The sequence below is a fragment of the Camelus ferus genome, chromosome 16, assembly GCF_009834535.1.
Source record: "Camelus ferus isolate YT-003-E chromosome 16, BCGSAC_Cfer_1.0, whole genome shotgun sequence".
NCBI lineage: Eukaryota > Metazoa > Chordata > Mammalia > Artiodactyla > Camelidae > Camelus > Camelus ferus.
Window position 1 is genome coordinate 19,662,083 of NC_045711.1, and position 13,108 is coordinate 19,675,190.

The 13,108-nt window shown below is 55.2% G+C and overlaps 1 pseudogene; it reads right to left on the minus strand.

The window, feature by feature from the left end:
- The window catches only part of LOC116669234, a 22,180-nt pseudogene extending 11,698 nt beyond the window's left edge, over positions 1-10,482 (minus strand).
- Positions 10,483-13,108: the final 2,626 nt, after the last annotated feature.

Below are 13,108 nucleotides of genomic sequence, written 5' to 3' on the forward strand. Positions count from 1 at the left end.
AACTGGGCCACCGTGTCTCGTGTTACCAAGGGGAACTGGCAGAGGTGGTGAGGGCCTTGGCCAGCCTGTGTCCCAGGACAGAGGGATGGTGCCCACATGGTCACCCCACCCCGTGCTGCTTGGAGCCTCCCCACCCAGGAGCTGGGGAGCAGAAGCAAGGTGGACAGAGCCTGGGCCCTGAGACTCAACCACTCCCCCAGACTCTCATGTGAAGGGGGCAGAGATGTCTTGAGATTCAGCCCATTTTGGCGGGGGGACACTTTGTTCCAGTAACAGACATTTGCCCTAAAAGCCAAGGTGCTTTACAAACCCCTCCCCAACTGTAACAGAAACTAAGGCTTAATTTCAACACACTTTTCTCAAACCACAGCCCACACTGAGACCACCACTCAGGTAACGGTGCTTCAGAGCAGGCCCTTTCAGAGTTCCCTGGAGTGCACTCCCCAGCTCTGACTTCTGCTTAGAGACGCTTCCTTGACAACCTGGGCAAACCTCATTGGTTTCTGTGACAACCAAGCCTCCCAATCTCCCAGAATCTCCTCCAAACACTCCTATTCCAGTCTTGCTCAGCCTAAAGTGACAGTGCTGTCATCACGTGCCAGCCAGCGACTCCTCCAAGCCTGCAGTTATTGGTTACACGATGCTATGGACAAGGAAATCCCAGATGAGCCAGCTTTGCAAGGGAACCACTCCTGGACCTGGCACCAGGCCCTCTTCCACAGACAGTGTGGAAGGGCTGTTTCCACAGATCCCATAGTCGAAGACCTCACCTTCTGATGGAGCCGGGCCTTGATCCTTTCCAGGTGCTTCTGGGGTCCCCATTCTCCCCAGACCCCCACCCACATGGCTGCTGTTCATGCCAGTCTATATGGGACTTTGTTGATCTCCTAAAATGAGAGGGTTATTTTTTTATGCACAGATAGTGGGTTAAATAGTGGCCCCTTTCAAAGATGTGTCCCCCAGAATGTGTGGATGGGACCTTATCTGGGAAAAGGTCTTTGCAGATATAGTCAGTTATGGATCTGAGATGAGGTCATTCAGGGTTAGGGAGATACAATGACAGTGTCCTTACAAAAGACAGAAGAGGAGAGACACCGACACAGAGCAGAAGCCACAGGAAGACACAGGCTGAGATGGGAGGGAAATTGCCACAAGCCCAGGGTGCCTGGAGCCCCCAGAAGTTGGAAGAGGCAGAAGTACCCTCCCCTGGAGGGGACTCAGCCCTGCAAAACCTTGATCTCAGAGGTCTGCTCTCCAGGACTGGGAGGATGATTTCCTGTTGTTTTAAACCACCCAGCTCATGGTCATTTGTTACAAAAGCCACAAGACAGCCACACAGAACCTGCTCTGTAGGATCTGGGGAGTGTGGGACTCATTATAGGCAGATACAGACCGGATTATGAAAGTCAGCATTGGACCACTGGAAGTCCTAAAGCAGTGGCTGGGCAATGGCATATTGAGAGGTCAAGTCTGAAGCCCATCCCTAAGGGTGCCAGCTGCACACCACCTCCCCAGGTTCTTACACCTGTACACGAGGGAGTAACTATTTCAATCCTGACTCATGTTGATAATTAAGAACCTGACAGTTACACAGATGAAAACCCACTCAGGACACTTGATACACTGATGAACAGAATTCTGAAGTTGGTCAGAGGTGCGGAATTTTCTCATGTGCAGCCAGCAGCCCCCTGCAAGGAGCATCCTCACTGGAAATCTGGTGGACCGTGTGGAGGTGTCTCTGAGTAAATGTTAACTTACCCCAGGCCAGCTTCTCCTGAAGTTTATCCACCGCTCGCAGGGAAGCCACCTGGATACGTGCAAGGACCTTAAAGACTGGAGGAAAGGGCTTGGAGCCACACCAGTGACAGCACACATGCCGAGTTGTCACCTGCAGGCCACATGGACAGTCCTGGCACACATGCTGAGTTGGCATTTGCAGGCCACACAGATGGTCCTGGCCTGGGTACTCTTCTAGAAGCTTTCCATTTACCCACCTGAGGTACCCCTCCTCTCCTGGCCCCCATTGCCTTTTTCCTTGCTTCCTCACATCTGTCTGGGGAGAACTGACAATGGCAGGTGGGGGACACATCCTCTTCCTTAGCAGGAGGCACCTGGAAACCCCTGCGGAAGGTCCAGCAGAGGCTCTGTGAGTCAGTTCCCTCAGAGGGGGGATGTGGAACTTGCTGGTGGCCACCATGGGAGTGTGGCAGTCATGGACCTTTGTGTCCTCACGTCTGTGCACTTGCGTGGTTACTTGGCTCCTCGGAGCCTCAGCTTCCCAGCCTGCTCATGGGGGATGGCAGCGTGGATTGACCAGTAATTTGCTCAGAACAGGGTAGCAAAGGGTCTGGTGGAAACTTTGCAGAACAGTCTTTAGGGGAATCACAGATCCCATTTCCTTATCAGGAAAGTAAATCTGAGCTGACTTGCAGCAGAGCCCAGGATGGGGTCATTTTAGTGGGTCCTCCTGTTTTCTGAATCTCAGAGGGAAGCATCCAGACCTCAAGGCCCAGCTGCCCCTGTAGGGTGGGCAGGACAGGCCGGACTCCTCCTCAGTCCCCTTCCTTCTCAGGACATGTGGGGTCCAGACTGTCATCAGGGAGAAGGGAGGGGGCTGTGTCCTGTGTGAGAAGATATGGGACAGCTTGTTTACTGGATGTCCACACCAGGAATGTAGGTCACGGGATGCAGGTACTGGGAGGTGTATTCAGTGGGCCTGAGTAAGCAGGGTGGGGCTGTGGGGGTCCCTGTGGAGGGATGGGTTGACCTTCACCCATGCTGGCCCTTGGGCTCCACTGGCCTTCCCTCTACTGGTCATTGAGAGGAGGAGCTGAGTGATGCTGGAGTGACCACGCTCACCCCCAGGCCCTGCCAGTATAGACCTCTCGGGCTCTGGTTCAGGGAGCCCATGGACTATGGGTCCAGCCGTGCCCACCAGGGAGGCTCAGAGAGGTTGGGCAGGAAGCACTGGTGTGGTCATCACCTGTGAAACTTCTGAGCCAGTGACCAGGGGGAGCTCTTGCCCTGCACGTGGGTTTCAAGTCTACACATGCATATCAACTTCTAGGGGCCTCAGTTTATTTCCCAGACACAAATCTTAACATCAGTATGTCCACTGCCTGTGGAAAGGCATGTCTGCTCTGGCACCAGGTACTGCCTCTGGGCCCCTTGTGACTGGATGCTGGCAACCAGTGTCACTGCATCATGACTGTCAGGTGATCGGGTGTGGGGGGACGAGAGCAAATGGTCCAGGCCCATGAGGGGCCATACTGTCCAAGGAGCTGGTTCTGTGGCTGTAGGTGTGTCTTCCACCCACCCCATGGGCAGAGACCACCGTTCCCTTAGGGATGAGATGGGGACAGGCAGTCAGCCTGACACCTGGGTTGGGGCTGGTGGCTGGCATGCAGAGGTAGTCGGCAGGGGGCATGGGGTCAGGAAAGGCTCTCAGTGTGTTTACACAGAAGATGTAAACTTGGGTGCAAATACAGAGCTGCCTGCTGACACTGCTATGGAAACATCCAGCAGAAGCCTATCCTCTCTCAGTCCTGGAAACCAGAAGCCTGAGATCAAGGTGTCCCAGGGCTGCACTTCCTCCAGAGCTTCCAGGGGAGGGTACTTCCTGCCTCTTTCAGCTTCTGGGGGCCCAGGCATCCCTGGGCCTGTTACCACATCCCTCCCATTTTGGCCTCCATCTTCACTCTGTGTCTGTCTCTCCTCCTGTGTCTTATGAGGAAATGTCATTAGATTTAGGGCCACCCTGACCCAGTATGGCCTCATCTCCAGATCGATAACTAATTATATCTGCAAAGACCCTATTTCCAAATAAGGTCCCTTTCCTAGGTTCTGGGGGTCAGGACATGGATATAACTTTGGGGCAGACCCCCATTCAACCCAGTACAGCAGCCCAGTTCCCAGATGCCAGCCGAGGGCATATTTGCCAGCTGGCAGTGTTCTGTTTTCTGCACAGAGGTGTCTTTGATTTCCTGCTGCAACTCAGTGGGCAGAGGGGACACTACTGGCTGACCTCTAGGTCTTTCCAGGGACCTTGTCAAGGCATCCTCCCTGGGAGTGTGGGAGCATGGCCAGGGCTCCCTGTACATACTCTATGCCAACCCCACAGTAGTCAGACACCTGCTCAGGCTGGGCATCCCCAACAGGCTGGACGGGTCCCTGGACCACTGCACGTTCCACCACATTGACAGCCTGCTGCACTGTGTGCAGGCCTATGACCGTGGTGTGGACATGGAACTTACAATCCTGCCGTGGACATCCCCACTCCACTAGCCCCCAAGAAGCCTGCTGGGAGGGGTGAGAATTTGGCCATGAAGAAGACAGAGCTGGACCTAACCTCAGCAGATGTAGGCAAGTATGGGGCTGCCCAGGTGTTTGTCCCCCAAAGGCTCAGGATGTAGGTGTCTGAGCTGTGAGGGCTCCAGCTTGAGGTGGCCACCTCTGCATGCAGCTAGGCTCACCTGGGGATGGTCAATGCAGGGAGAACAGGCCTTTGGGTGATTTTCCAACTCTCCCTACTCCCAGAGCCAGACCCAGACCCACCCCCTGCCCCATTGAGAGGTGGTGGAGAGGTTGTTCCAGGGCCCCTGGCCCTGCAGTCTGGGTCAGAAGCTGGGGGATGTTTGGAGCCCTGGAATGTGCAGAGCCCAGGTGTTTGTCCCCCAAAGGCTCAGGATGTAGGTGTCTGAGCTGTGAGGGCTCCAGCTTGAGGTGGCCACCTCTGCATGCAGCTAGGCTCACCTGGGTGAGCCTTTAGATGGTGTTTCTCACCCAAACGCCTGCCCTGGGAAAGGGTTTTAATGTTGCGTGGGGGTTGTCGACTGAAATACATGCACAGCCTAAAAGTTAAGAGTTATGTTCTATTTCATGGGAGGACTCGAGCCGGGACGACAGTCTCTCAGATCGTTCTGAGGAACTGCTCCAAACAGGTAGGGGAGGAGCTAGGATACATAGAAGCTTTACAACAAAGACCAGGTAGTTGGAACAATAAAAGATTGCTTGCTATCTAAAGAAACCAGGCATCTCAAGTTAAACAATTTAGTGCTTTTCTACATATGGGAGGAAGCAAACATTTGGGCTCACTGAATTCATTCCTTTGACAAGCACCTAGCTATCTAGGGCCAGTATCCTGTCCTTTCTTATTCTGAGTCTGCTCAGAGGGCACCACTGAGTGGCTGCAGAGGCCGGGTGGCAGGCCTGTCCTCACTGGGGGGGTGGCGGCAGCCGCTGAGGACTTGGTTTCAGCATTCTTTGTTTACTGACACGGTTGCAGTATTTTCGTTCACAGGGTCGAGTGGCCAGCACTCCGAGTGTCCTGTGTGTCCTGTGTGTCCTGGGAGGGAAGGAGCCCCCCTCTCAGAGTCTGGCCCCAGCACTCAGGGTGGGTGGCAGACCCAGCTTTGTTCCATCAGAACCTCCCTTTCTCCCGGAACAAGTCTCCCTGGAGGGGCCTGGAGGCTCAAGGGGCCACAGCCTCAGGGCACCTCCGGCACCAGGATCCCCTCCCAGGGAATTTCACAAAAGCCAGGGCCCGGCCTGGAGGCTGAAAAGGGCAGGACGGAGCTGGCCACCTCATGATCCATGGGGGCTAGGGATGCCTCAGCCCAGGAGGGGCCTGGACTTCCCTACAACCTGGGTCCCCTCCACCTTCCCTGGCAGAGGGGCTCTGCACATTCCAGGGCTCCAAACATCCCCCAGCTTCTGACCCAGACTGCAGGGCCAGGGGCCCTGGAACAACCTCTCCACCACCTCTCTTTTCTCAGAGGCTCCCAGAGCTCCCTAAAGTTGTCATACTCAGTCAGGGTTTGTTACGGTGAAAGGATGCCCATTAAAGTCAGTTGAGGGCAGAGGTCAAGAGTGGGCTCAGGGGTCCCTCAAGGGTGGCTGCCCCAGGAAGCCCACCTGAGTCCTGAAGTGCAGGGTTTGTTTGGGTCTGTCACATCAACATGGGGACCACCTGCTGCTTGACCTCGGCCTCCAGCCCCTGCGGAGACTCAGGAAGCCCTGTGTGTCCTGCTGTCGGTACCGACCAGCCTGGAGCGAGGCCCACGCAGCACAGACACTCCTGCAAGACCCGGGTGAACTCCTGGAGCCAGGAGCAGAGGCTCCGTCTCTCTGTGGGCAGGTGAACCCACACTGCACAGGCCCTGGTGCACAGTGTGGTCAGCACAGGCACACGCAAACCAGCCAGAATGCCCAGTACATCTCAGCCTGCAGCCACTGAGCACACTGTCCTGCTCTGTTCACAAGAGTGAGGCTAGTGGAGGGACAATGGGGGTGGGAACAAGGCCGGGTCATGGTCAAGCCAGGTGAAAAAGGGTCCAAGGAGTGAGAACACAGCTGCCCTTGGCTGCTGAGCCGGGACCAGACGTCCACCCTGTGGTCAGTCACGCCTCCTCACGTCCTTCTGTAGGTCACCTGTCCTACATCCTGGGGCAGGGTCATGTGTGTGCGCACAGCAGGACACACAGCAGTGCAGGCAGCAGACCTGATGCCCACTCCTGCCATCAGCTGGGGTCAGTGATGGTGGAACATCTGCCTGGGCATGGGGCTGACCCCCGGATGCTGTTGGATTGAAGAGTTTGGGGGCATCCAGTGAGACCCCTCACCTGTCAGCTCAGGAGGATTGTGGACACCAGCTTAGGGTGGATGGCTGGGGGCGCCCAGGGAGGGTCCTGGGTCAGCCCTGAGGCTGGACGAGGGCTATGGGGTGATAGTGGTGGGGACAAGGGGCTGACCACCCATAAGGAGACAGACCAGACGGGGCAGCAGGTGAAGGTGGAGAGTGTGCCCGACAGGACGACAGAGGGACTGGCTGACCATGCTGTCAGTGTGGACAGCTGGGCTGTTCTCAGCTGGGAGGCACCCTGAGCCCTGCCCAGTTCCCCAGGCCTGGCCTGGCCCCACCCAGCACCCCTGGAAACCACCCCGCATATGACCAAACCAGGGCTGGGAAGAGAAGGAAATCCCTGTCTCCACCATTGGTAACAGCAGGTGGGGTGTTCACCCTTGTCTTCACCTGACAGGATCCCTGCAAAGTGGACTGGAGAGTGTGCGGGGTTGAGGTGGGGAGTGTGGGCACTTGGAGCTTTCAAAGGAGGGTTTCCTGTGGGGCACAAGACCACAGGGAGCCAGAGAGGTACAGGCAGATGGGCCCAGAATGGGATGGACTGGACAGCAGGTGGGTGTGGGACAAGGGGATGGAAAGGGATGAGGGGGTGGGGCTGGTGCAGGGTCAGACAGGGATGGACACGGGGGGGGGGGTGACCATGGATGGGGGATGGGGATGGACAGGTGGTGGTCAGCGAGTGTCCGGCCATGGAGCACATCCATCCTCTCTCAGCCATTCCTGCCAAAGCTGAGTCTATAAATACAGGGGCCTGGAAGGGGATTTTCCATCTAGGAAATTGCGGGAAGTGATGGCTTTGATGAGACCTTGACACGGGCCTCCTGCCCATAACTTGTGCTCTCGTGAGATTCCCGGGAGGCCTGGACTGCAATGGCGCATGGGACGGACAGCTGCCCATGACGGTTAACCATCCACCCGGGTATTCTGGGCTTTTAAACAGCCCCACCTCAAAGCCTTTCCCTTTCTTCTGGGCTGTATATGGGAATGTAGGAGTTAGGGTCTGAGCGGCCAGTAGGAGCAGCAGCTGGTCTGTTCCCACCCTCAGCTGCTTGCTTGGCTGCCAAGTCCGCCCTGTTGTTTTCTGTTACTATTTCTGCCTCTCCCTTTTGATGGCATCTGCAGTGAGTAAGCTCCCTTACCTCCTAGGGCAGGAGTATAGTCTCCATCAGCAGCATGATCCCCACCCCCACTTTTAATGTTTATTCCCTGAGATGAGCAGTCTCCTCTCCCTCCAGGTAGCCCCATGGGTGTGGGGGGTTGAATAGGCATATTTAGAGTCAGTGTAGATATTGATAACTTTCCCTTCCCCAGTTCTACTGCTCTGACTCGGGCCGTTAACTCGGCCTTCTGGGAGAAGTCAGTCTACATGTCGGAACCCAGTCACAAGGTCCATCCACCCTGGAGGCATGGGTGTGAGGATCACACGAGGCCGAGTGACCAGGAGGCAAGAACGCAGGGAGCCGTGGTGGGGCAGCCCACCACACGGGCCGAGATGAGACACTGGCACCTGAGTCCAAACATAACAGGAGGACCTGGAAGGTGTACGCCAGAGCGGACAGTGTCTGAATTGTATTTCATTTCAACCCGCCCACGGGGGGACTGGGAAGCAGGCAGCAAGGAGGGTGACTTTCTCCAGACCCCAGAGCAGACCCAGGCCTGTGTGGGGTGTGCTCTGCGCTCCGCCAGCCGTCTGTGGAATCCTTCCTTTGCTGAGTCTGTGCATGAGCTCCCTGTGATGCCAGCCCACGGGTGTTACAGGGGCTGTAGGTGTTTATAGTCTACAGACCTGATGGCTTCCCTAGGAAGCAGAGACCAGAAGGCACCCCATCGTGCAGATGGGGGACTGGGGAGACCCGAGAAGCATGTGGCTTGTCCGGGGTCACAGCACTTCTGAGGAGGGGGAGCCAGGTTTGAACCCAGCTGTGTCCTCAGAGCTGGGGCCCTGGCTGCACCCAGGCCTCCCCAGGGCTGTGGGGTGGGCTGGCTTGGTGTCACTGTGTGTGGACATGGTATGGGGTGGGAGGTGAGCAGTCGGCAGCCCAGAGGGGCCCTTGGGGAGCTTGGTGTAAGGAGGAAGCTTGGATTAGGGGACCCCAGGGAGTGACCTCAGTTCCCTGGCAATAGAGGCTAACAGAACTTGGAACCTAGGTAACCAGGCACCCACTCTTTAGAAAAGACCCTACCCAGCTCACTTGGTTGAGACACTCAAACAAACATGTTCTGTTGTGTCCCAATATCCCAAGGCCGTGGCCTCAGGAAAGCACACAGCGAGGGCCTTTACCAATGCTGCCAACACTGGGTCAGGTCTCACCCCAGACGCCTTTGGCCCTTTGCCCAGAGAGACCCAAAGGTAACACAGGGAGGCCCAGGGCAGGACTGCCCAGACTAGGCCACTACTCGGATTCCGCCCGGGTAGCCCTGTGTTCCCTTTCTGGATGGTGAAGGTGGGGTGGTCATGTTGGGGGTGGGGGTCCTGCCTCAAGCAAGACCAGGCTGAGGAAGGGTCAGAGGTCGGTCATGTCCACAACCTGGGTCAAGGCTGGTGGGCTGTGATGTGGAGAGCTGGGGCAGGGCCCTTCTGCCTGAGGTTGAGCCCAAGCCCTCTGGGTGTGTTCCTTCCCTCATGGGTGACTATCTGAGCAGACCAAGGTCTGAGCCTGATCTGGCAGCAGAGGGTTGAGTGGGCAGAAGCAGCAGTGAAGCTGGCCGGGCAGGGCTCTGAGACCTTCAGGCCAGGCCAGCTGCTGGTCACTGTCATTGCAGAGCCCCATGTACAGACTGGAGAGGAGCTGGTGGACAGGGACACCCACTCCACCTCCCCGAGTGAGGGGCTGGTGTGTCACACTGCCGAGGGCCAGCACAGGTTCCAGGTGAGTGTGGACACGGAGGGGTCCCCTGGACCATGGCCCAGAGATGAACAGTGCAGGCCTCCTGCCCAGACACCAGCCAGGCCACTCCCCAGGGTCCTGCCTGGGGCTGACAGGCAGCTCAGCACACCCAGCTCCAACCTGGAGCACCAAGCCAACTTCCCTGTGAGTCAGCTGGAGGACCAGGACCACACTGTGGCAGAGCCCAAAGTGAGAAGGGCATGGGTGCATGTGTGTAGGTGAGGGAGGGGCAAGGGCTGGGCCACACAGAGAGGTGTACCCAGAGGCTGCTGTTGGGACCAGAGCAAAGACTGGCCTCAGACCACCCATTTGGTGGAGTGCAGTCACAGAACACATCTTGTGGACAGTTCCTGGGTGGGACTTGTCTGGAAAGTTCTGCGAAGATTTCTGTCCTTGAAAAGGCACATGGGTAAGTTGTTCCTCTCTCACAGCATGAGCACTTCCACAAGACTTAAATCTCTCTCCACTTCCAACAGATGTAAATCCAGATGAGATGGGGCAGGGGAAGATGCCAGAGACCAAAAAAAGGAAAGTCCCAATCCAGCAGGAGACCCAGAGTGAGACGAGGAAACACCATGCCAGCAAGGAGAAGCTGTGCCTGTTCCCGCAGGAGAACGAGGACCTGGTCCAATTTGTCCTACCCAGCAGGGAGACCCAGAGCCTGTTCTTCAGGAGACCCAGGACTGGGTCCAGTTCCACCAGCCCTGCAGGGAGACCCTGTGCCTGTTCCTGCAGGAGACCCAGAGCTGGGTCACATTCCACCAGCCCTGCAGGGAGACCCCACATTCACTCCTGCAGCTCCTCCTGCACCTACACCCACACCTCTAGGCAACCGAGAGCCAATTCAGGCATCACTACCCCCTCAGGCTTAGCCACCTCTGCACCCACCAACACCGTCTTCTCCACAGTCCCACCATCAATCCGCTCCTCCACCCAAAACTTGTTTCTGTTCATCGTTTTCATTTGGTTTTTCTGTAATTTCCTTTGTTTTTTCACATCATTTACAGTATCCTCTATTTTTATGTTTGAAATCTGCAGTAATAAAATTTCAACTTTTTCCCTTTTAAATTGTGCAATTCAGGAGCATGAGGTGCATTTGCAATGCTGTGTGGCCATCACTACTGTCTAGTTTCAGACTATTTCTGTCCTCAAAGTAAAACCCTGTATCCAGAGCATGCACTCCCCTCCTCCCTCCCCCAGCCCCTGACAACCCCCAATCCTCTCTCTCTCTCTGGATGTCTTCACCTCTCCCAGGTGTTCCCTATCAATGAAACCACACAAAAGGTGGCTTTTTGTGTCTGCCCACGTATTTTAAGTGGGGGCTGGTGAATTTTTTTGTTTTTACTTGAAATAGCATTTTTGTTATTTGAAAGGGAAATCCAGGTGGATTAAAAATGTGATGTGTGAAGTGAAGCCCTTTTAGTAACTAAGTGCATAACCTCAGAGGATTAATAAAATGGCCACACTTAGGCTAACGGATTGCTTATTCTTATGCTTGCCCTTAAAACAGTCAGCTGACCTGACTGACCTTTTGCTGCTCACAGTTCCAGGCCCATTGCTAAAACTTAAAGCTATCGATCTTCCTGTTTCTACTTTATTCCAGTAATTAAAAGTTATAATCCTGCTTGGCCTCTGAGTCTCCAGGGAGAAGGTCACAGGACCTTAACCTTACAAAATAGCTTGAATTACCAAGGAGACCACACCTTGAGTGCTTCTAAGAGAAAGCGATGGAAAGAGTGGTAACCACTCGCCTCTACAGAAGTGGTCGCCTGGAGGCATCATGACATCATCCTAAGTCTTCTGATGAGAAAATTGTTCTGTTGATTGTTATCGATGTTTTATTGTTTGAGCTCTGGCTGTGTACCGACCCCACCCCATCCCCGAGGGGGCACACAGTGTTGACGGCACCAGCCTGCTGGGAGTTCCCTTGGCCCTGCCTTTTTTATTCTAGGCTCCAAGACCCCTGTCTGTGGGTTATTTGGCGATCAGGGACGGGGCGAGCTTTGGGCAACAGCACTGCTGTTCTGCCTGTGACGCCACAGCCAGAAGAGAGCAGGGAGCTGCTTTGCTCTTCCGGTGGCAAAAACAAAACCGAACAAATCAAAAAACAAGCAAAAGCCCAGAAAGAGAGCTGGAAGGACAAACCATAACCTGGAAAAATCATTCCTCGTGACCCAAGGTCAAAGAAAGGTTTCACACCCCTGTGGTCCAAGAATCTCTTGAAACCCAGTGTTCTCAACAGAAACAGAACAAACACATGCAGTTCCAATGAGAGGCAGTGCAGGTGGCCAGTGTGTGTTAGAGACGTGCGCCCTCCCAGGTGAGGACACAGGCAGACGGACACACTACAGAGACAGCACTGGTCATTATCACCTGGCAGGTCTTTAATCTGGTGACAACCAGCCCTGGTGACAACATGAGGAGGCAGAGGCCCCAGAGGATCCCCTGGAGGGAAGAGCAAACAGACACTCCTCTCTGGGAGAACAGCGTGCAGGACGCATCAAAGTTCCACAGGTGCATCCGCTTCCCAGCAGTGCTGGCCCTCAGAGCTGATCCCACCAAAGTGCTTGCACAACTTTTCAAAGATGTCTTTTCAAGGGTGTTCATCACAGCACACGTTGAAGCAGTAGGAATTGGAAGCAACACTAACGTTCATGGAGATTGGATGGGATCCATCAGTTCTGGACCATGTGGAGAAATGAATGCTGTGAAGCTGCTTATTTCTTATTCAGTGGAGAAGTCTGGGGCTACAGCTCAGCACTGTCCCACAAGCATCCCTGCTGCCTATGAACAAGGACGCCCAGCATCCCTGCAATGCTGTGTACCACTGCCTTAGCCCAGAAATGCCCTGGAGTGCCCCCAGTCCCCCGTCAGGTGCACTGCGGCCACTTGCCTCTGGCTGGGGCATGGTGAAAGCTGGGAGCTCTGGCCTGTCAGTTTACAGGGCTGATTCCTGGCAGTAGAAGACCCCTCACATGCTCCCCTGCAAGCCATGGTGAAGTCTGGGGCCATGTGGTTCTCAGGCCCATATCTCAGGTGGTCACCAGTTTATACCAGTTACGTAAAGTCTGCTGCATACCAGTGTGGCAGAGGAAGGGACACATTACTGCACCTCTGGGCTTCCACTGGCTGAGAGGGCTTTGACAGTCTCCAGAAGAGCCCATATTGCAGAGTGAGGCTCCGTCTCACTCAGCCTTTGACAAAGAACCCTCCCCTTACAACTGAGACTCCTTGACCAAACCAGAAAGCCCAGACTGGCCAAGGTGCTGTAAAAAATTAGTAAAAAGCCTCAATTAAAATAGAGTCCGGAGGCCCAAAGGGGCAACTCTTATGCCCTATGTCAAGAGCAGAGCCCAGCAGGATGAAGAAAGATTTCCTCTTCTTCTCTGGCAAAAGCCTAGCAATGACAGCCAGAACGCAGCCAAAGAAAAACCAGGACTCTTCATTACTGCGGTCCTTTTCTCCTCTGTAAGATCTCCCCTCTTTCCACTTCTGCTGGGGACTAGCACATGGCTCGCCATGGTTGCAGACCCCTGAACTGGTTTGCTGATTCTGAACAAACCCATTTTTCCTGGAGAAG